We start from the raw sequence: 23,859 nt of genomic DNA on the forward strand, positions 1-23,859 counted from the left end.
ACCCCTCCAGTTTGATGTGGTCACAGAGTTGTGCAGCACGGAAGCAGGGCCAAAAATAAGACAGCGTTGGAGTAACTCAGCAGTTCTGGCAGCATCTCTGGATAAAACCAGCATCAGCAGTTCCTCGTATCCATGGAAACGGGCCTTGCAGCTCATCCTGTCCATGCTGAAGAAGTTGGCATTCTGGACCCGTCCTAATTGCCTGCATTTGGCCCTTATCCCTCTAAACCCCTTCCTATTCCTACATCTGTCCAAATGTCCTTTGAACGTCATGATCATTCCATCCGCATCCATAGCTTCCTCTGGCAGCTTATTCCACATACGAACTACCTTCCAAGACATAATGCCCCTGAGGTCCCTCTTAAGACCGTGCTGGAATAACTCAGCAGGTCAAGCAGCATCTCCAGGGAACACGAAAAACCAGCGTCAGCAGTTCCTTGTATCCTTGGAAAGGGGCCCTGTAGCTCATCATGTCCATGCTGAACAAGTTGCCATTCTGGATGTCCCTCTCACCTTAAGTCTATGTCCTCTCGTTTTAGAATCCTCTACCCTCTATCCTAGATCCCTCTGCCCTACAACACTTCCCAGAGGCCTAGCATTCACTGTCCCCTGCCCATGTTAGACCTCCCAAAATGCAACACCTCACATTTCTCTATATTTACGATGCACAGTCTCTTGCCCAGAGGAGGTGAATCGAGGACCAGAGATTCAAGGTGAAGGGGAAAAGATTTAATAGGAATCTGAAGGGTAACTTTTTCACACAAAGGGTGGTGGGTGTATGGAACGAGCTGCCAGAGGAGGTAGTTGAGACAGGGAACTATCCCAACGTTTAAGAAGCAGGTACATGGATAGGACAGGTTTGGAGGGATATGGGCCAAACGCAGGCAGGTGGGACTAGTGTAGCTGGGACATATAGGCAAGTTGGGCCCAACGCCCAGTTTCTATGCTGCATCACTCTATGATTATTATTTTCCAGTGAAGGAGAGCATGCCATATCTGCCTTTGCCACCTAATGTACCTGTCACCTCTTTCAGGGAATTATGTATTTGAATCTCTTAGTCTCTCTGTTTTTAAAACACACCCCAGGATCTTGGCTATGCTCATTTAAAAAATGTATCATTGGAGTTCAGAGCTGTTACCTTCCATCTTTCCCTATTCAAATAGGCCACTCAAACAGTAGCTTCTATTAACCCAATTAATAACTAGGCCAAACAGATTTGTTGCGTTTGTGCTGGTGTCATAGTCTTCATTCCTGATCCGCATTCTAAGTTGAGGTTGTCATGTTTGTTAACTTGTCACCAAGTAACTCAAAGGATGAGGTTGAATTGTCCGTATTAAAATTAAAACAGTTCTGTTGTAAAACAAACGTCATCTTGCACTAAAGGCCATCTTATTTATTTTGTCTTCTCAACAACTTTCCTCACAACTTTCATGCTGATGCTCGCTCCAGAATCGGTGATCAGCTAATCTTAAAACTCAAAAAGATAGACACAAAAAGCTGGGGTAGCCCAGTGGGTCAGGCAGCATCTCTGGAGAGACGGAATGGGTGACATTTTGGGTTGAGGCCTTTCTTCAGTCCGTATGCCTCATTGTCACTTTCCCCTCGCTAACAATGATCTATTCTACATTTTCCATGAGCTTTGTCTCCTTTGATCTCTCGTTTTCACTCCCTACCCTTCCATATCTCTCGTTTCCCTCTCCCCTGACACTGTCTGAAGAAGAGTATCGACAGGAAACGTCACCATTCCTTCTCTCCAGAGATTCTGCCGGTCCTGCCGAGTTACATACTTTTTGTGTGTATCTTCGGCATCTGCAGTTCCTTAATACGCATTTAATCTTATAACTCCATTGTCCAAAAAACAGTGAAGGCTGGTGATAGAGATGAGCACTTGAACAGTTTGTCCTTTTGAGCTGAGGTTTGGAGCATCCTGAGGACATGACAAGAGTGGCGCAGCGGGTTGAGCCGCTGCATTCACAGTGCCAGAGTCCCAGGTTCGATCCTGACTTCGGGTGATGTTTCTGTGGTTTCCTCCAGGTCCTCCGGTTTCCTCCCGCATCCCAAAAGGTGCGCGTGTGCGTGCGTGTGTAAGTTAATTGGCCTCTGCAAACTGTCCCTAGTGTGTAGAGAGTGGATGAGAAGGTGTGCTAACACAGAGCTAATGTGAACGGGTGATCGATGGCTATTGTGGACTCAGTGGGCCGAAGGGCCTGTTTCCAGGCTGCATCTCTAAACTAATTTTTTTTTAAAAAGCAGTTCCAGGGATCAAAGGGATTTTCTGTTTATCACCCGACAATGAATATGGTGTATTATAAGTTTAAACAGCTCATTACATGTTGATCACCACCTTTATTTTTTTTTAAAAGAGCTGATGGTTTCATAAAATGATGTAATCTGTCAAAAAGTTGAACAAAATTCAACAGCATAAATGGTTGGATAAATATTTTGGTAGCTCGACATCTAGGGAACATGAGGAATCTTGTCGTGCGTTGTCTGTGGGTGGGATGATAGGTTCAACTGTTTCTTTGTTGTCTCTTGTTTTTCCCACGTTTCATCACAGATTTTTGCTCATTCTTATTTTTGTGCGTGATCGTGCGTTTGTTGGTCCCAGTATTCTCTCCGGCTGTTGGTTCTTGGTGCGTTGGTTTGTAATTAGCGCCGTACCACATGGGGAGATTTTACTGTGCAAAGGTCTCCAACCTGTAAAGGTCTTAAGGAATAGGAGTGGAATCAGGCCATTCGGACCATCTAAAGTCTACTCCGCCATTCAATCATGGCTACCTCGCCTATCTCTCCCTCCTAACTCCTATAGGCCAGATTGAACAGAAAATGCAACGTTTCATATTTTTGGTATCTCCACCTGTTTGGTTTTCAAGTATTTCTGGATAATGGTGTCTGTAATGATTGGTGACACATTTCATAGTCCAGCACCATCCTGGTTGTGCTCTCACCTCACTGCTACCATCGCGATGAAAGGTACAGTTCAGAAGTGATAGGAGCCAAATTAGGCCAATCGGCCCATCGAATCTACCCCGCCATTCAATCATGGCTGATCTCTCTCTCCTGCGCTACCCCATTCTCCTGCCTTCTCCCCATAAACCCCTGACACCCGTACAAATCAAAGGATACAGGAGCTCGAGAGCTGGTTCGAGAATGGCTTCTTAAGAACCATCTTTTTTTTTTTTCTTCTTTTTTTAAATTTTTTTATTAGCAGTACAGTAAATCACATTAATACATCGCATATATCTTATTACATTATGTTGTACCACTTCATTTTTTGAGCTTTAAAAAAGATAGAAATAAAAGAAGTAAGGAAAGTAAGCAAGAATCGTGAAGGTGCAGGAAAGTGTTGGGAGAAGAGAACCCCTTAGGGAAGGAATTAGAGAAGGAAGCAAAGAAAAGAAATAAGACCCTAGAAAGAAAAGAAAAAAAAGAAGAAAGGAAAATCAATCGCTCTATTGTAACACAAAACTCCGCAAAAAAGGATATACCAACCGTGTTTTTATTTTAAATTTATTTTATACCCCCCAGTACCAGGTCCTGGTAGCCTTTATGTTTTAACTTATTATTGCACCTTATGCTTGTAATAGTTCCATAAATGCAGACCACGTCTTTTGGAAGTGATCTGCTTTGCCTGCTAGGAGGAGTCTCATCTCTTCCAAGTGTAGTGTTTCGAACATGTTTGAAATCCACATTTTTGTTGTTGGTATTGGAGCATTTTTCCAAAATTTAAGTATAAGCTTTTTTCCCCATTATTAGCCCATAATTAAGTAAGTTCTTTTGAAACCTATTTAATTCTGGGTTACCTTCCGATATTCCAAAAATGATCCATTTTATCTTAAGAACCATCTTAAACCGCAATGCACAATCCTACCCCGACACCCGACTATCATGTACTTTGTATAAATGCTGCACTACACCCTTACGCTATCATGATCTGGTAAACTGATGTAACGAATAATTTGCATTGATGATAGACGCAAAGTGCTGGAGTAACTCAGTGGGTCAGGCAGCGTCTCTGGAGAAAAAGGATGGATGATGTTTCGGGTCAGGGCCCTTATTCAGACTCATCAGTTCCTTCCTAATAATTTGCAGTAATGTTTATTTTTTTAATTCGTTGCCTTGCATTAAGATGCCTGCAAGGTTGCAGCAAGTAACGACTTTATTGTTAGAAGGTTCCCGACCTTAGACGTCACCTGTCCAAGTTCTCCAGAAGTGCTGCCTGACCTGCTGAGCTACTCCAGCACTCTGCTCTCCTTTGTAAACCAGTTCTTTGTTTCAACAATTTTACTGTTCTGTTTCTCGTGCAGACGACAATTTGAATACCCTTGACTCGGGACACTGTTCTGTGCCCTTGGTAACACCGACAAGAACACTGCCCCGAACTCAATCACATCAAACGTCAACTGGATTAGTCGTAAATCAGTTTTTGTGTCGGTGCATGTTCCAGTAGGAATAACATTTCCTTGGGCTCAGTGTGTGATCCATGAGGTTTTAGTTAATATACTGTCGGCCTGTCAGATTCCCATTGGTAAATGTTCACTATGAATTGACAGTGCAGGAGGATGCACAGCGGGGTGATTTGGAAAGGCTTGCCTGTGGTGCAGCTGCAGAGTCACTGCCTCACAGTGCCAGAGACCCAGGTTCAAACCCGACTAAGGGTGCTTTCGGTAGAGTTTGTGTGATCTCCCTGTGGCCATGAGGTTTTTCTCCGGTTGCACTAGTTTAGTTTAGTGATACAGCGCGGAAACAGGCCCTTCGGCCCACTGGGTCCGCGCCAACCAGCGATCCCCGCACATTAACACCATCCTCCACACGCTAGGGACATTTCTTACATTTACCAAGCCAATTAACCTACAAACCTGGATGTCTTTAGAGTGTGGGAGGAAACCGAAGATCTCGGAGAAAAACCACGCAGGTCACGGGGAGAACGTACAAATTCCGTACTGACAGCACCCGTGGTCGGGATCGAACCCGGATCTCTGGCTCTGCATTCGCTGTAAGGCAGCAACTCTACCGCTGCGCCACCATGCTCCCACCTTCCAAAGACGTGCAGATTTGTCATCTATTTGCCGTCTGTAAATTGCCTCTCGTGTGTACGGTTCAAAACTGGGATAACTTAGCACTAGAGTGTTGGTGATTGTGGGTTGGCACGGACATGATGGGCCGAGAGGCCTATCTCCATGCTGTATCCCTAAAACATGAGTCTAAAATTGAGGGGTGAAGGAAATAAAAAGGATCAATTATCTCCCCCCCCCTCCCACCTCACCGCCCTTCTCAGAGGGAGTCAGAACAGTGGGCTGAGGTTTTCAGTACAGAATGATTTAAGGCAAATCAATTTCACACACAAACCCTTTGCCCGAAAGATCTCCCAGCAGATTTAAATAAGTTTGGATGTATATTGAATGAACCGTACTGGGCTGTGAATCTCATGCTGGAAGTTGGGCTTACTTGAGGGGTCCTTTGTGTACTGGCACAGACTTGATGGGCCGAATGGCCACCTCCTTTGTGCATTTTATGATTTCTGGGTTGAGCCAAAACGGGCTTGTCCTAATGTCCTTTTGGTTTGCTCAGTGCTGCAAGTTGGTTATCATGTTCCACTCAAACACTGTTTTCCACACCATCTTATCCCCATTTAGAGTTGGTCGTTGATGGTCAGTTCAGACCCAAGGGCCTGTTCCTGTTCCTATACCGTACGTCCCATTGTTTTAGCCAAGTCTCACTTTATTCTCACCTCGCGCATATCAATTCCCATCCAAAATCTGCCACTCAGCGACACACTCTGGGCAATTTCCAATGGTCAATTGTCCTATCAACCTGCGGGTCTTGATTAGTGCGGGTGTCAGGGGTTGTGGGGAGATGGCAGGAAAATTGGGTTGAGGGGAAGAGATTAGATTAGTCATGATTGAATGATGAAGTAGACTTGATGGGCCGAATAGCCTAATTCTGCTCCTAATGCTTATGACCTTATTAGGAGCCCCTATCACTGATGAACATGTCTTGGGGATGTGGGTAGTGACTGGAGAACCCAGAGGAAACTCACCTGATCACAGAGAATATGCCAACTCCACATAAACCACAGACGAGGTCGGGTTTGAACCCGGGCCTCTGGCGACAAGGCAGCACCTCTACTTTTGGTGCCACCAAATCTACTTGGAGTGCACAGAGAGACAAACACTAATTACGTCCTCGTGAGACTGATGAATGTGGCAACAAATTGTGACTGTCCCTGGGAAGATTAAAAACATTTGACAGGAAGTGAGAAATGGGGAAGCTATTTCCTTACTCTATTGAAATGGCAACAACCCAGATTGGAGGAAGGTGGCTGAAGATTCCAAGCATTTTTGTTCTGCCAAATAAACCTTGCTAATCACCACTCTGGAATTTTATCTTGCACATGATGTCCAGTTCAGGAATCCAAAGCTGAATACGATTATACTAATGGTCTTGTCATGGAAGCTGTGTTAGTGCTACTGGATACTCGTAACTTGTTGTTTGATGATCTTGTGCTAGTCATTTATACAATATCCTTCGCTGTGCTATCAAGTTGAGAAATGAGCGATATAATTTCAGGTCAGTGGCTTGACTTCCACTGTCGGGTTTGTGTACTCAAACATAGAGGTTTAAATTGGGGCAGCTCAGTGGTGCAGCAGTAGAGTTGCTGCCTCACAGTGCCAGAGACCCGAGTTTGATCCTTACCATGGGTGCTGTCTGTACGGTGTTATGTTCTCCTTGTGACTGCGTGGGTTTTCTCCGGGTGCTCCGGTTTCGTAACTTCATAAGTGACAATGGACAATAGGTGCAGGAGTCGGCCATTTTTGGCCCTTTGAGCCAGCTCCGCCATTCAATGTGATCATGGCCGATCATCCCCAATCAGTACCCCCCGTTCCTGCCTTCTCCCCATATCCCCTGACCCCGCTATCTTCTTTCTTCCTTTTAAAATCTTTTTTATTAAATTTTTTTTCCCAAAAAACAAAAACAAAACATAAGAAACAGAGCAAAAAGAATAATGATAAACATAACAATGGCGTTGATACCTAGGGATCAGGGTTACATTAATAACAGGTATAACCTAATATCAGTCCAGTGTCAAAATACACATTGACTATAGACCTCCGCTATCTTCAAGAGCCCTATCTAGCTCTTCCTTGAAAGCGTCCAGAGAACCGGCCTCCACCGCCCTCTGGCGGGTGCAGAATTAGGCCATTCGGCCCATCAAGTTGACTCCGCCATTCAATGATGGCTGATCTATCTCTCCATCTTAACCCCATTCTCCTGCCTCCTCCCCATAACCCCTGACACCGTACAGATCACTTCTACACTCCAAAGACATACAGTTTTGTGGGTGAATTGGCTTCTGTAAATGGTCCCTAATGGGATTGAATGAGTGCACAGGCGATCGCTGGTCGGCGTGGACTTGGTGGGATGAAGGGCCTGTTTTCACGCGCCATCTCTGAACTGAACTGCCAGAGGTTCTATTTGCCTGTTGGGACTGCACATTTCACGATGCATGCCAGCTTAATCATGTTGTAACATGCAGCAGAGCTTGGCACTGCCAGTGTTTATGGACTCGGATGGATGCACAAGGGTACAGTTGTGGTGAGCCAGCCAACATCCTGCAGTGTCCCGGCTTCAATCAATTGTCTAGATCGATTACGTTATCCTTTGTCGCATGGCCTTGTGGAAGCCAAGTAGTGTCAGTCTTGCCCCTGAGTGACGTCAGTCACCCTTGACTCACCATAACCTGGGTTTGCATTGCAAATATTTGAGACATTTCTATCTTTTGACTCTCCAACGCTTCACATGGTACATTGACTCCTTCACTGGGAAGCCCAACGTGGACAATAATGCTGGAGAAACTCAGCAGGTGAGGCAGCATGTATGGAGAGAAGGAACTGGTGATGTTTTGGGTCAAGACTATTCTTCAGACTGATGTCAGTGGGGGGGGGGGAAGAAAGGAAGTAGGCGTAGACAAACCTTCTTTAGACTGTTTCATTTTAAACTGATGGCGGGACATCAACAGCCTCAACTTTTCCACTCCCCTTACTCACTCTAACGTCGCCCCCCCCATGAACGAACAGCCCTCCGCTCACTCTGCACTGTCTCCGCCTACTTCCTTTCTTTTTCCTGCTCCCCCCCCCTCCCTACCCACAGTCTGAAGAAGGGTCTTGCCCCAAAACCAATTCCTTCTCTCCATTGATGCTGCCTCACCCGCTGAGTTTCTCCAGCATTTTTTGTCTACCTTCTATTTTTCCAGCATCTGCAATTCTTTCTTAAACATTAATTGCCCAACATTTACTGCTCATTCTTAATTGTCCTTGAGTCATAGGTTTATGGTGAGGGGGACAAGATTTAACAGGGACCAGAGGGGCAATGTTTTTGCACAAAGGGTGGTGGGTGAATGGAACAAGCTGCCACAGGAGGGAGTTGTGGCAGGGACCATTGCAAGGTTTAAGAAACATGTTGACAGGCACATGGATAGGAAATTTTTTGGAAGGAATGGGACAAACGCAGGCAGGTGCGATGAGTGTAGTTGGGGCATGTTGGTCCATGTGGGCAGGTTGGGCCAAAGGGCCTGTTTCCATACTATAATTCTATGACCCTGTGTTTGGGTGAACTGCTTGAGCCACTTGAGTCATCTTGGCGAAAATATTCTTTGGAAATACAGCGTGGAGACGGCCCTTCGGCCCACCGAGTCTGCGATGGGATAATTTACAGAAGCCAATTGCCCTACAAACTTGTACGTCTTTGGAGCGTGGGAGGAAACTGGAGCTCCTGAGGAAAACCCACGCGGTCAAAGGTCTGTTTATTGTCCCGTGTACCAATTAAGGTACAGTGATATGTGTATTACCATACAGCCATACGCAGACAAAAGCAACAAGACACACAACTACATGCAAGTTAACATAAACATCCACCACAGTGGATTCCCCACGTTCCTCACTGTGATGGAAGGCAAAAAAGTTCATTCTTCCTCTTTATTTCTCCCGCGGTCGGGGGCGATCGAAACTCTCGCTGCTTGGGATTGCACAGGGCAAACAGACAAATTTATACAGCCAGGCACACGTGGTCAGGATTGAACCTAGGTCTCTGGCGTGGTGAGGCAGTAACTCTACTGCTGTGCCGCCTTGTGCTGCTCCCTCTATTCCCCACCCCCCCGCCACACCCTATAAAATTTGTTTGTAGTGGTTACAGGATTGAAACCACTGTTGCATGTTGATTCCAACACCAGTGCTCGGAGTGTCTCTAGATGTGAAGATGTGTTTTGTATGACTATCTTATCCTCACTGTGGTTTACTAAAGACCATGTTTTTGCACAACGAAGGACTTGCCTGAACAAAAGGTTTTCTTTTAGTTTTGTTTCTCATGTAATTGAGCGCATAACTTTCACTTTCTCATGGGCAACCTGAATGTGTTTTCGCCGTTAACCTGTAGTGCAATGATGAAAGAAATGGCAGATCTCAGTACACGCATTCCCTTTTCATTCTTCATAAGTAACCTCGGCGTTATAGTTGTGACACAAGTAGAATAGCGATGATTAAATTCTGTCTGTGTGTTCAACGTGCTTCCATGTTGCTGCTTCAGAATTTGTAACTTTCCTCTTAATGCTAAATGCTCTCTCTACTTCAGGGGTCGGCAACCCATGGCCCCTGGGTCGAGTGCGGCCTGTAATCCGTGATCATCCCGCACGCCGAGCGCAGCCGAGCTCTGGCTGTACCGTATCCTGCGCAAAGCCGCCGGCGTGGCCACGCACCTTCTGTGAACACGATTAAGAAAGAACTGCAGATGCTGGAAAAATCGAAGGTAGACATAAATGCTGGAGAAACTCAGCGGGTGAGACATGCAAGGGTTGCATGAGGCTGCCTCACCCACTGAGTTTCTCCAGCATTTTTGTCTACCTCCTGTGAGCACGTGATTTGATGCCTGCCATCCGGGGCGGGATCCATGTGTACACATGATAGATGTGGCCCTCCATCCGCTCACAGACATACGTCCCGGCCCCGATGCAGAACAAGGTTGCCCACCCCTGATCCACATCATCTATACACTGTAGATTGTAATCGTGTGTAATCATGTATTGTCTTTCCACTGGCTGGATAGCACACAACAAAAGCTTTTTGCTGTACCTCGGTACACGTGACAATAAACTTCACTGATCAGTTCTTAGAGTATAGAGATTTAGTTTGGAGATGCAGCTTTGGAAACAGGCCCTTCGGCCCACCAAGTCCATCCGCACCAGCCAAGCAAGTGGGACTAGTGTAGAGGGGACATGTTGGTCGGTGTGGGCAAGATGGGCCCAATGGCCTGTTTCTACGCTGTATGACTTTATAATCATCAATCACCCATTCGCTAGTTCTATATTATCCCACTTTCCTATCCTACACTCTAGGGGCAATTTACAGAAGCCAATTAACCTACAAACCTGCATGTCTTTAGAATGTGGGAGGAAACTAGAGCACCCGCAGACTACCCACACGTCCCGGGGGAATGTACAAACTCTGTACAGATAGCACCTAAGCTCAAGATGGATCCCAGGTCTCTGGCGCTGTAAGGCAGCAACTCCACCTCTGTGCCACTGTGCAGATGCTCCAGCTGAGATGGGAACTGAACACCAATAATCAATAACAATCTGGACCTGTTTACAACTGCTCTTAAGAGTGTAGCTTTTCTGTAAACCCGTTCCTTGTCTGCATGGCTTTTAATAATGACAGATCTGAAGTAGTTTTGTTTATTTGGTTTAGAGATACAGCGGGGAAACAGGCCATTAGGCCCACCGAGTCTGCACTGACCAGCGGTCCCCGTACACTGACACTGCCCTACACACACTCGGGACAATTTACACATACACCAAGCCAATCAATGTACAAACATGTAGGTCTTTGGAGTGTGGGAGGAAACCAAAGATCTCTGACAAAACCCACGCAGGTCACGGGGAGAACGTCGAAACACCGTGCGTAGTCGGGATGGAACCCGGGTCTCTGACACGGCAAGCGCTGTAAGGCAGCAACTCTACCGCTGGGCCAGTAGGTGGGAAGGTATGGAGAAGCAATCTTCGTACCCACTGACTGTTGCACAATGCCCATTTTTCTCTGCCCTCCCCAAGTACCGTGAGATTGTTTCCTGGATCAGGTGCGTTCAAATGGTATTTGACTTGTTCGCACAGTGTGCACGGTGACTGATAGGTTGCACCAGCGTGCGAGAGCAGAGAGCTCAGCGTTCTGCAGTAATTGACCCAGCTGGGACTGCACAATGTAGCAAGGTCATTGCGGCACTATGCTGCTTCAGCTCCAGTGTCCCAGTTATACCCTGACCTTGGGTCTTGGCGTGAAGTTTGCACGTACTCCCAGAGACTTTGTGGGCTTCCTGTGAGTTAATATATGATGAGCGTTTGACGGCACTGGGCCTGTTCTCGCTGGAGTTCAGAAGGATGAGGGGGGACCTCATTGAAACTTACTGACTAGTGAAAGGCCTGGATAGAGTGAATGTGGAGAGGATGTTTCCACTAGTGCAAGGGTCATCCCCAGGGGGTAAATTTCACCTATCCAGGGGGTAAATTTGTTTGATTCTGGATTTGTACACATTTTTTCGCATTGACTGACTGTGTTTGGTTCTGGTATACCGGTATCTGTTCATCATTAGTTGTTCATAAATAAGTGAAATAACATTGTTATTAAAGTTACCAGGGGGTAAACGGGACAAAAAAGGTTGGGCAAACCCCTGCACTAGTGGGAGAGTCTAGGACAGGAGATCATCCCCTCAGAATTAAAGGACGTTCCTTTAGGAAGGATTTGAGGAAGGATTTCTTTAGTCGGAGTGTGGTGAATCTGTGGAATTCATTGCCGTTGAAGGCGGTGGAGGCTGTCAATTAATATTTTTAAGGCAGAGATAGATAGTTTATTGATTAGGAGGGGTGTCAGGGGTTTGGGGAGAAAGCAGGAGAATGAGGTGCAGAGGGAGAGATACATCAGCCATGATCAAATGGAGGAGTAGACTTAGGCCGAATGGTCTAATTCTGTTCCCATCACATAAATTTATGAACGTCCTTCATATGCCCCGCTGCCTTCAGTCTTTAGTTTAGTTTGGAGATACAGCATAGAAATAGACACTTCAGCCCAATGAGTCTGTGCCTACCATCGATTACCCTGTACTCTAGCACTATTCCACACACAAGGCACTATTTACAATTTTTACTGAAGCCAATTAACCAACAAACCTGTACATCTTTGGGAGTGTGGGAGGAAACCTGAGCACCTGGAGAAAACCCATGTGGTCACGGAGAACGTACAAACTCTATATGGGCAGGGGAAGAAGAGGGAGTGACCAGGCTGAGACTGGTCCTTGATTATGCTGCTGGCCTTACCGAGGCAGCGTGAAATGTGGATGGAATCAATGGAAGGGAGGTTGGTTTGTGTGACGGTCTGGGCTGCGTCCACAATTCTCTGCCGTTTCTTGTGGTCTTGGATGGAGCTGTTCCCAAACCATGCTGTGATGCATCCCGTATAATTTACATACCACGGCGAATTTCATTGGATCCATTAATTAGCCCTAATAGAATATCTTCCCTCTATTTACCCCCGCCACACAGTTCATGGATTTGTAGAAACGAAGAACTGCAGATGCTGGTTTACAACAACAAAAAAACAACAGAGTGTAGAGTAAAGGGGGTGTTCCACTTGGGCAACCTAATTGGCGAGTTTGCAAAAATGACATGTTGAAGACCTCCTTCGACTATGTAGAAGACTAGCTACGACTAACTTGCTACAACCTCGTGTCGACCATGCTGCAAGTATGAGTCGAGGGCAAACTTGCCAGAACTCGCGGATTAGGTCGCCCAAGAGGGACAGGCCCTTAACTCGGCGGGTCAGGCAGCATCCTCGGAGAATGTTGGTAACGTTGTGGGTCTGAAGGATATCGTTCCAAAATGTCGCCTATCCATGTACTCTGGAGACGCTGCCTGACCAGCTGAGTTACTCCTGCACTATATATTTTTACACAAGCTTATAGCTATGCACTCAAACTCCATGCAACCACCACCAAGGCTACATTCACAAGTACCAGAGTTTTAGCATCTGGCCTCCAGTGGAAAGTCACTGCAAAGTTGTATCCACTGTGACTACCTCTAAAACACTTTGTGAGGGTGTTGGTCAAAACAGAAGCACACATGATGCAGATGCATTGCAAAATGAATGTGTTTATTTGAGGATGCAATGGTTGTTATTGGCACATTGTCACCAAATAGACATGCTTTGTCCGCTAGCCAATCAACATAAGTACAACTTATGTTAACACTTTCCCTCTCTCTATTATGCTTTCCATCCCCTCCCCCTTCCCAGTTCTCTGACCAGTCTTACTGCTTCCAACTACATTGTATCTGTTTGCTTTGCTGTTACTGTCTCCCAATTAACAATGATCTAATCTGCATTTCCATTGATCTCCATTCCCTTTGTCCTGTTTTCATACCTTGCACTTCCTTGTCCATACACTTCCTTATTTACACACTTCCTTATTAGCTATGTACCTCCCACTGCCTTGACATCAGTCTGAAGAAAGGTCTCGACCCGAAACGTCACCTGTTCCATCTCTCCAGAGATGCTGCCTGTCCCGCTGAGTTACTCCAGAGTTTTGCGCCTACCTTCAACATAAATACAATCGCGGCAAGCGGTTCTCTTCACCTATGACTGCACACCTGTACATGGTACTAACACCATCATCAAGTACGCAGATGATACAACGGTGATTGGCCTCATCAGCAACAACGATGAGCTGGCCTACAGGGAGGAGGTCCAGCACTTAGCAGCATGGTGGGCTGACAACAACCTGGCCCTTAACTCCAAGAAGACCAAGGAGCTCATTGTAGACTTCAGGAAGTCCAGAGGCGGCACGCACACCCCCATCCACATTAATGGGACGGAGGTGGAACGTGTTTCTAGCTTCAGGTTCCTGGGAGTCAACATCTCCGATGACCTCTCTTGGACCCACAATACCTCTACTCTGATCAAGAAGGCTCATCAGCGTCTCTTCTTCCTGAGGAGACTGAAGAAGGTCCATCTGTCTCCTCAGATCCTGGTGAACTTCTACCGCTGCACCATTGAGAGCATCCTTACCAACTGCATCACAGTATGGTATGGCAACTGCTCTGTCTCCGACGGGAAGGCATTGCAGAGGGTGGTGAAAATTGCCCAACGCATCACCGGTTCCACGCTCCCCTGTCTGCGGAGGGTGCTCAGCATCGCCAAGGACTGCTCTCACCCCAACCATGGACTGTTTACCCTCCTACTTACCGGGAGGCGCTACTGGTCTCTCCGTTGCCGAACCAGCAGGTCGAGGAACAGCTTCTTTCCGGCGGCTGTCACTCTACTAAACAACGTACCTCGGTGATTGCCAATCACACCACCCCCCCCCCCCCCCCCCCCCGGACACTTATTTTTTTTTTAATTAAAATCGTTTTCTATGTCGCTCTTCAAGGGAGATGCTAAATGCATTTCGTTGCCTCTGTACTGTACACTGTACATTAAAATTGAATCTGAATCTAAGTGCTGGAGTAACTCCGCGGGTCAGGCAGCATCCCTGGGGAACATGGATATGAGACATTTTGGGTTGTGAACAGGGAGAACTGATACTCCACTGTGAGAAGGCACGCATTTGATGGGCCAAACATCCTTTGGGTGTTCTGAAAATAGTGATTCAATGAAATTGTCACACGCCCCACCCTCTTGTCGAAGGGAGTGGCAGAAATGGTGACCGAGAACCTGTACGTCAGTAAAGAACCTCTCTCTTGTTTTTTTGCAAGGTGAAAGCAAGGTGCTGTGGATCATGTACATGCACGGATTGTTTGTAATGTATTGCAGCAGCCTGGATTGTTGTGTGCCACTTACTGTAATTCGGTTTGCTTTGCAACGCCAAAATCAGAATATGTACTCTAATCCTGAGTGCGTGGGAAAAATAATTCATATGCAAATTTGTCAGCCACCCACTGTGGGAAGGTTGGTGCCTATTTAGGCCTCTTAGCTGCGCTTGGCTCACAAGTAGACAATTCTCCGGGCCGAAAAAATAGCTGAACTACACACACGTCGTGTACGGCAAAGTTCTACAAATCTGACAGCTCCCGATTCATTATTCCTTGAAAATGGCATTCAAGACACGAATGGAAAGAATTGAAACAACAAATTCGGGTAAACCACCTCGCACGGCTATTGGCACGCAGTCGATGATTTCTGTGTTCGTAAATCCGGCAAGATTTCTGATTTCACCCGTTCGTTTAAGCATTTTGCCTCTTGATATTGGTATTGCTGGGTGCGTTTTCCATCTTCAGGAGAGGAGTGGGAGGACATGTAGGCAAAATCCCCATTTAGGTGTTTCTGTCAGTATATAGAACACTTACCAATTTATTATTTTTTTTTTTTTCACCAATATAAATCACGGCAAGCTTTCTCTCATTATTTAAATAGCTGATGGAAGTGAACACGGGCAAGGCTTAATGGAAGACGGCTTCGATCCTGCCATGGGATTCTGTTTGAGGTGAGTAACCAGATTCATTCAATATCTGTGCAGTTTCCTTTGAATACACGAGACAGCTTTTTATTGTCAGAAGATAAACTGTAAAGGATGACTTGGACTAATATGATTTATAAAACATGTGACATAAACTGTGTGAGCGGGCAATTCTTGTGCACAGCAGAAACATGCCATTCAAGGTTCATGTGGTATTGTGTCATCACTGCAGAGAGTGATATGATGTTAAAGACACTGGTGCTGAATTTCTATTGGAGGCAAGGTGTGATGCTATACAGATTTTCCGGCACCCTTTCGTTCCGGAGCCCTTCTGGATTATCCGTTTTGCCCGGCCGACTGAGATCACAGCCCCACACCCCCACGAGAGGAGTCCAAAGCAACTGGAACGGACTGGCGAGATGCTGGCTTGAAAAGCATTGCGTAATTCAAAGCCACGCAATTTAAACACCTACCCGACTATGCTGGCAGGCGTAAATACTAGCGCGTTGCTTCAAAAATAAAATGGAGTATATTAGGCTTTGGTATCAATTCAACAAGACACGGTGGGGCAGTGGTAGAGTGCCAGACACCCCGGTACGATCCAGCCCACGGGTGCTTGTCTGTACGGAGTTTGTATGTTCTCCCCGTGAACTGCGTGGGTTTTCTCCGGGTGCTCCGGTTTCCTACTGCACTCCAAAGACGTACAGGTTTGTAGGTTAATTGGCTTTGGTAAAAATGGAAAATTGTCCCTCGTGTGTGTGTGTGTGTGTGTGTGTGGGGTTGTGCCAGGGTATCGGGGGGGAATTGGCGTGGACTCGATGGACCAAAGGGCTTGTTTCCTGCTCTGTATCACTAAACTAAAGCGTTTTTCTCCCCCCCAATACTTGTAAACCAAACGCATGTAAAATGCAAGGTGCCTGCACACGGGGTCAGCAGATCGCATTGTGAGCAGGATGGCAAGCACTACTCAACCATAGAACATGGTAGTGGGGAGGAAATGTACTTAATTTTCAATCCATCACGGTGCCCACAATAACGTGTTCCAACTTTGTCAATCAAGTGCAGTGTCACGTGGCCTTTTATCAAGCTGTAAGCTGCTGGGGATAGGGTGGAAATTGTGTAGCACAGACTCTGTTTTAAGAATGTTCGTGGTTACTATAACAACTGGGTAACGATTGCCAAAATAAACATCCTCATGCCACGGCATTGCAGCAGTATTTTGCCTTTACTTTGAAGGGTGGGGAAAGAATATCCTCCTTCCTTGCAATCCTGTTCGGCAGGCTCTCTGTGTAATTCTTAACCCCCCTCGAGACTAAGTCAATGGGCTTGTTCTTAATGCAGTCCTTGGAGAATATTGTAATTCCAGTGATGGTGGAATTATGCTCTGGGCATGCTGCAATATTTTGTCTGTCTCTGTGTAGTTTATTGACCCTCATCCTGGGTCTTACTCGTAGAACATAAAACATTAAAGCACAGGGTCAGGCCATTCAGCCCACCATGTCTATGCTGAACACAATGCCAAGTTCAACTCCCCTGCCTCCAAGTGAGTACAGAAGATGGGAGGTCACGGTGCAGTTGTGTAAGACGTTGGTGAGGCCACATTTAGAGTATTGTGTTCAGTTCTGGGCACCATGTTATAAGAAAGATGTTGGCAAGCTGGAAAGGGTACAGAGGAGATTTTCAAGGATGTTGCCAGGACTAGAGGGTCTGAGCTACAGGAAGAGGTTGAGTAGGCTGGGACTTGGAGCATTCCTTGGAGCGCAGGAGGATGAGGGGGTGATCTTATGAAGGTGTATAAAATCATGAGAGAAATAGGTCGGGTAGATGCACAGAGTCTCTTGCCCAGAGTAGATTAATTGAGGATCAGAGGCTGGGACTATCCCAACATTTAACAAACAGTTAGACAGGTACTTGGATAGAAACATAGAAAATAGGTGCAGGAGTAGGCCATTCGGCCCTTCGAGCCTGCAATATGATCATGGCTGATCATCCAACTCGGCATCCTGTACCTGCCTTCTCTCCATACCCCCTGATCTCTTTAGCCACAAGGGCCACATCTAATTCCCTCTTAAATATAGCCAATGAACTGGCCTCAAACTACCTACTGTGGCAGGGAGTTCTAGGACCACCTGTTTGGAGGGATATGGGCTAAACACAGGCAGGTGGGACTAGTATGGCTGGTGTGGGCAGGTTGAGCCGAGTTTTCACACTGTATCACTCTATGACTCTATTCATATCCCACCATGATCTGCACATCCTTGTGTCTAACTAAATGCCTCTTCACTGTCACTGTTTGCCCCTGCCACCACCCTTGGCAGCGCACCCACCTCCCTTTATGTAATAGAAAAAAGGTTTGTCCCGTGCGTCTCCTTTAAACGTTGCCCCTCTCACCGTAAAGCTCTGCCCTCTGATCCTTGACATTTCCATCTACAGGGGGTGAAAAAATCTTCTGACCGTCTACCTGGGTCTACACCTCTCATGCTTTTACACACCTCTATCGGGTGTCCTCTCAGCCTCTGGCACTCTATAGAAAACAATGTGCACAGAGCCCATTTCCGAAGGAGAATATTTGGTCCAAAGTCCAAATGAATGCAAGGTGGCTGGCGATGTTCTGATCACTTGCCAACATGCAATAAACTTTCACGTGACTTCAAAGCGGCGTTGATGTTTTTTAGGTTTATTATCGTCAAGCTTCATTTTGCACGCTATTCAACCAGATCAGATAACACTATACAAGAATACAATCAAGTCCATCTCAAATACAATAGATGGAGCAAAGGGGAAGATACAGAGTGCAGAATGTAGTTCTGCATTGTGCTTCATCAGTTCCCTAGACAAAGCCCAATGTCTGCAATGGAGTCAATGTATTGAGGATATAGAGATAGTGCTGGAGGAACTCAGCTGGTCAGGCAGCATCTCTGGAGTATAAGGATGTGTGGTGTTTTGGGTTTGAGCCTTCTTCAGACTCAAAGTAGAGGAGGGGACCGTTGGTAAGAAAAGGTCAGAACAAATCAGGGCCGGCCACGGATGACCAAGGAAGGGTGGAGCCCACAATGGCCCATTGTTGGCTTGGGAAGAGGTGATAACACCGGGATGAGGTGGAACTTGTAGGACGACCATGTGGAATGTATTGAGGAAGTTGGCTACAGTGCAGGCTACTGAACTGATTGTAAATAGATGCTGGTAGCATTCTCTATCTTTCTTGATTTGGTTTTTCTTTGTGTTGGTGATGTATTTTACCTCAACAATGGGGAATTATTAATCTTTTGATTGGATTTAGTTTTGAAAGTGCAGCATGGAAACGGGGCCCTTTCACCCACTGAGTCCATGTCAGTTAAAACCCCTGTCCCACGGTACGAGTTCATTCCAAGAGCTCTCCCGAGTTTGCCCTGATTCGAACTCGGAGATTTACGGTAATGGCCGCTCGTCGGTACTCGGGGCTCTCGTGGACATTTTTCAACATGTCGAAAAATCTTCACGAGTCTTCCCGTGCTTACCTGCCGTTAGCGAGTCTTCCCGAGTACCTGCCGTTAGCGTTACGAGCCGCTAAGAGACGTCCCCAAGTTCCGACGTACCTGCTACGTTCATTCTCCGTGCTTACCACGAGTTTGATTTTTTTTTAAACTCGTGAGAGCTCTTGGAATGAACTCGTACCGTGGGACAGGGCTTATATCGATCACCCGTTCACACTCGTTCTATCTCACCTATCCCACTTTCTCGTCCACTCCCGGCACACCAGGCCAATTAAACGACAAACTCGCACGTCTTTGGGATGTGGGTGGACACCCGCGCGGTCACGGGGAGAACGTGTAAACTCCACGCAAACAGCGCCGAAGGTTAGGATTGAACCTGGGTCCCTGGCACTGTGAGGCAGTAGCTCTACCAGCTGTGCTGCCCTATCTGGTGTGTGTTTAAAACTAGCTCCCTTCTGCATTTAGTTAGTTATTGTTGTTAGTTATTGTTGTCTTATCTCTTTTCAATTCAACTTTAATCATTTGGCAGATGAAGGTCAACTCATGCATTTGACTGCTGATAGGTTGAGGCTATACCATAATGTGGTTTAAGAATTTAAAAAAATGTGATTTGTGGTATTAGTGGTGCACAGAAATCGTGAGAACCTTTTAAGTGGTCACGTTTGGTGGATAGGTGAAGAGGGCTCTGAGAGGAGACTTTCGTATAAAGTTGGTAACTTGTAAACCCATGAGCTATTTATATGAAAACATGCATTAAAATAAACATTTTTCTTTGCTGAAATAAATTGTGCATTGTTGCGATATTAAGTTCATAAGACGTGTTAGCAGAATTAGGCCATTCGGCCCATTATGTCTGCTCCACCATTCGATCATGGCGGATCTATCTTTCTCTCTCTGGTCCATTCTCCTTCCTTCTCGCAACCTTTGACATTTTTTTTTATCAAGAACCTGTCAACTCTGCTTAAAAATACCCAATGACCTGTCCTCCACAGCCGTTGGGCAATGAATTCCACAGATTCCCCGCCCTCTGGCCAAAGAAATTTCTCATCATTCTAAAGGAGCATCCTTTTATTCAGTATATGTGTATATATATGCGTGTATATATATGCGTGTATATATATATATATATATATATATATATATATATATATGTGTGTGTGTGTGTGTGTCTATTACACACACACACACACACACACACACACACACACACACACACACACACACACACACACACACACACACACACACACACACACACACACACACACACACACTATGAAGCCGTTAACAAAGTTTTAAGTGCGGGGTGATGAATTTCATATTGACATCAGGATTGAAATGTAGTTCAGCTGGACTGCAGTTAGTAAACTCATTGTCCACCGCTGTTAGGGCAATGTTTTTTTTGAGTTTAGATAATATTTGGCCAATTGCTGGTATCATCGTTCCAACATTCCCCCTCGTTTGCTACCTGTTCATTCTACATTGTTACGCAGCATGGGAAACCCGCTCGGCTAATTAATGGGTGAGAAGTTCAATAGTTCTTTATGGTCACGTGTCCACGGCATGTTGAGATTCTTTTTGCACAGTGCACACATGTGCAAGTCGCCGTATTTTGCCGCCATTTGCCAAAGAGAGAGTCCGAAGTCCGGTCCACGTGTGCTGGAGCAGTACCCCATCCAGGTAAGCCCCAGGCTGCTGCAGTGCCTCCTCCGTCACCCTAGACCCACCGACCGACGTCCCTCTCCTTTCCTCGCCCGCCCCGACCCTCTCTGTGTCCTCGCCCGCCGAACTCCAGGTCCTGGGCACCCCCAACATTGGGAACATATTTCCTGCAGCTAGCCTGTCCAGGAAAAATGCTCCTATAATTGCGTCTTTGATGTTCGGCATCATGGTGGTTCGTTGGGCATGTTTTCATTCTGTATCATCTCATGTCTCCCACTATCGTTCTTTAGCCTTCACGCTTCTAGTTAATAACAGCAAGCAGCATGAAATCTTTCTTTGAACAGCTACTGCAACCAACTAATAGGTTTGTAGGTTAATTGGCTTGGTGTATGTGTGAATTGTGTGTAGGGTAGTGTTAATGTGCGGGGATCGCTGGTTGGTGTGGACTCTGTGGGTCGAAGGGCCTGTTTCCGCGTTGTATCTCTAAACTAAACTAAACTAGTAGCAGAATGGCCTCTTGTTTACTTGAGTTGATCTCGACTATCCAAGTGTCTCCAACTTGTGTGTCAAGCAGCCTGGTGTGCCTACAATGCTCTCTTGTTCCCCACGTAAATGGGTGATGTTTGAACAGCCTCAGTGTTCTACCCAGCGACGATCCCATTTCAAGCTGTGGACTACATTTAGTTCCTGACCATTCAGGGCGCTGTCTAGCTGCTGGTCCCTCATATAATTAGTTGGCTTTGCTTTGGAACGGATTAAGTGGGCATCTATTTGTGGCAAACCTTCCGGATTATTATTATTATGTTTCGAGCAAAACAAGAGCCAAGTAACTTTGCCTCACCAAAAAGCTAAGACATTTCATTCTGGAAACCATTATTTTGATTTTTAACAAGAAAAAAAAAATCGATTTTCCGTTCTTGTCGTGTGTTGATGGGTTGTTTTTCCTCTTGCGGGTATATAGAAAGCAACGATGTGAACTGTACTCTGCCAAACACTGCTCCTTTTGTAGCCTGTCCAAGTTCATAGCTGGAGGCTCCAATGGCAATGTCACCGTGCCAGTGCAGTGTATGTGTGTGTGTGTGTGTGCGTGCGAGCTTCCTGTTTTCAGCATTGAGGTCGCTGTGAATCGGGTCTGCTGGCTTTGGCGGGAAGAGGTTGTCATTTGAGTAGCCTTTGAATGGCTTTTCTTCGAAACCTCGGTACTTGCGTCATGTGCGTGGGCGGCTTTGCAAGTCATGACCTCTCCGCACGTGGACCCTGCTGTTTCACTCGCAGTGGAATAAATGTTGCCTCTTTCTCCGCCCGCCCTCTCTGTAGTTGTGAAGGCGGTTTCTAATTGTCACCGGGGGCTCTGGCTTTGGAGAGGGTCCAGAGGAGGTTTTTACGAGAATGATCCTGAGGATGGCTGGGTTAATGTGGGAGGGGCGTTTGATGGCGCTGGGCCTGTGCTCGCTGGAGTTTAGAAAGATGGGGGGGGGGGGGGAAACCTCATTGAAACTTAACGAGTAGTGAAAGGCCTGGGTTGAGTTGAAGTATCTTCAAATCCCTCCTTGTGAGCTAGAAGGGACCGTACAATGGAGTCAAGCCCTGTATTAGACTTCCCAACTGGGTTGAATGCAAGGTCTGTGCACAAATTCAATAATGTCATGATAGTTATGTTCTAAATCTCATGGGGAAGGCTTATTCCCAAATCCTTACCCCCCCCCCCCCCCCCCGATCCCCCCCCCCCCCCCCCCCCCCCCCCCCCCCCTCTTCACTATCCACCACCAGTCTTTTTGCCAGGCTTTGTCCCACACCAACCTCTCCCAGCTTTCTCCTCCCTCAGTGTGAAGAAAGGTCCCGGCCCGAAACGTCCCTTGTCCATTTCATCCGCAGATGCTGCCTGACCCATTGAACTCTTCCAAAACATCACCTATTCCTTTTCTCCAGAGATGCTGCCTGGGCCGTTGAGTTACTCCAGCACTTTGTGTCTTTCTTCGGTGTAAACCGGCGTCAGCAGTTCCTTTCTACACAAAGGAAATGGAGCCTTCTAATTGTCAATGTATTCATTTATACCAGCCTGGTCTATCCATGGTTCTTGCGGTTTAACTACATGAAATTCTGTTGATTACGCTACAGGAGTCCAGCTTTTCAATAGCAGCTTGACAGGTTGTGTACTCCAAAGAAGAGCGAGGCAGTTTTAAGTTATTTTTGAGTCATGCTCTTCATGGCAAGGTGGTTGCCGTGGCGACTGTTGAGATCAAATGTGTTAAATTTCTATGGCAATGTGATTTCCTTGCAGCCACTGTTTTGCAGTTTAGCGGAATAGCAACGGTGACAAGTCGTGCAGGCGTGAACGACCGCTTTCGCCTGCTGTGGCTGAAGGTTGGCGTGCTCTTGCTCCCGTCCGCCATGTTGCTTGCTTGCAGGATCTCCTTGCTTCAGTGGCACCCATTGACTCTGCCCCCATTGAGACGCCAATTGTGGTAGAGCCTGCTTCAGCTGTCTCTGCCACAGTGGCACAGCAGTAGAGTTGCTGCCTTACAGCGCCAGAGACCGAGGTTCGATCCTGACTACGGGTGCCTTCTGTATGGAATTTGTACGTTCTCCCCTTGACCCACGTGGGTTTTCTCCGGGTGCTCTGGTTCCCTCCCACACTCCAACGACGTACAGGTTTGTAGGTTAATTGGCTGTAGTAGCTAAGTAAGTTTATTGGCCAAGTATTGACATACAAGGAATTTGCCTTGGTGCTCCGCCCACAAGTAAGAACATGACATACAGTGACAGTTACGAATGACTCAGAAAATACTAAACATTCATAATAATTAAACATTATGATAAAATACCATTGATCAAGCATGTGACCCAACAAAATACCAGATCAAACAAAAAGTAAATTGTCCCTAGTGTGTAGGATAGTGTGTGTAAGGAGATCGCTGGTCAGCGCAGACTGGGTGGATTGAAGGGCCTGTTTCCACCTAAACTAAATGCGTGTGTCTATAAAATAAAAATTGCACTGAACATCTCGGCCCTTCTCACCTCCAAGCTATGTCCTCCAGTCTTTGACGTTTCTCCATTTAATTGTCTTATGGAGCGGGAAAAAAAACCTGTTAAGATTCATATTTACTACAGTTTTATTGGCCCATTAATGCAATATTGCAAAAGGGAGATGTTCAGTGATTAGTTAAACAAATGTAATAATAATCAGATATATGAGGTAACCAGACCATAATTGCTCAAAACTGAACAACAGCG

At 46.3% G+C, this 23,859-nt stretch overlaps 1 long non-coding RNA gene across 2 annotated transcripts in view; it reads left to right on the forward strand.

Moving 5' to 3' along the window:
- Positions 1-23,859, forward strand: part of LOC129707925 (uncharacterized) — a 191,510-nt gene that overhangs the window by 87,142 nt on the left and 80,509 nt on the right. The window contains exon 4 of one of the 2 annotated variants that reach the window (XR_008725254.1): positions 15,448-15,517. The exons of the other annotated variant lie outside the window; for it this stretch is intronic. This is a non-coding gene — a long non-coding RNA (uncharacterized LOC129707925). The remainder of the gene's footprint in view (positions 1-15,447; positions 15,518-23,859) is intronic. 2 annotated transcript variants of the gene reach the window in all.

This window comes from Leucoraja erinacea, chromosome 22 (genome assembly GCF_028641065.1).
Source record: "Leucoraja erinacea ecotype New England chromosome 22, Leri_hhj_1, whole genome shotgun sequence".
In the NCBI taxonomy this organism is placed as follows: Eukaryota; Metazoa; Chordata; class Chondrichthyes; order Rajiformes; family Rajidae; genus Leucoraja; species Leucoraja erinaceus.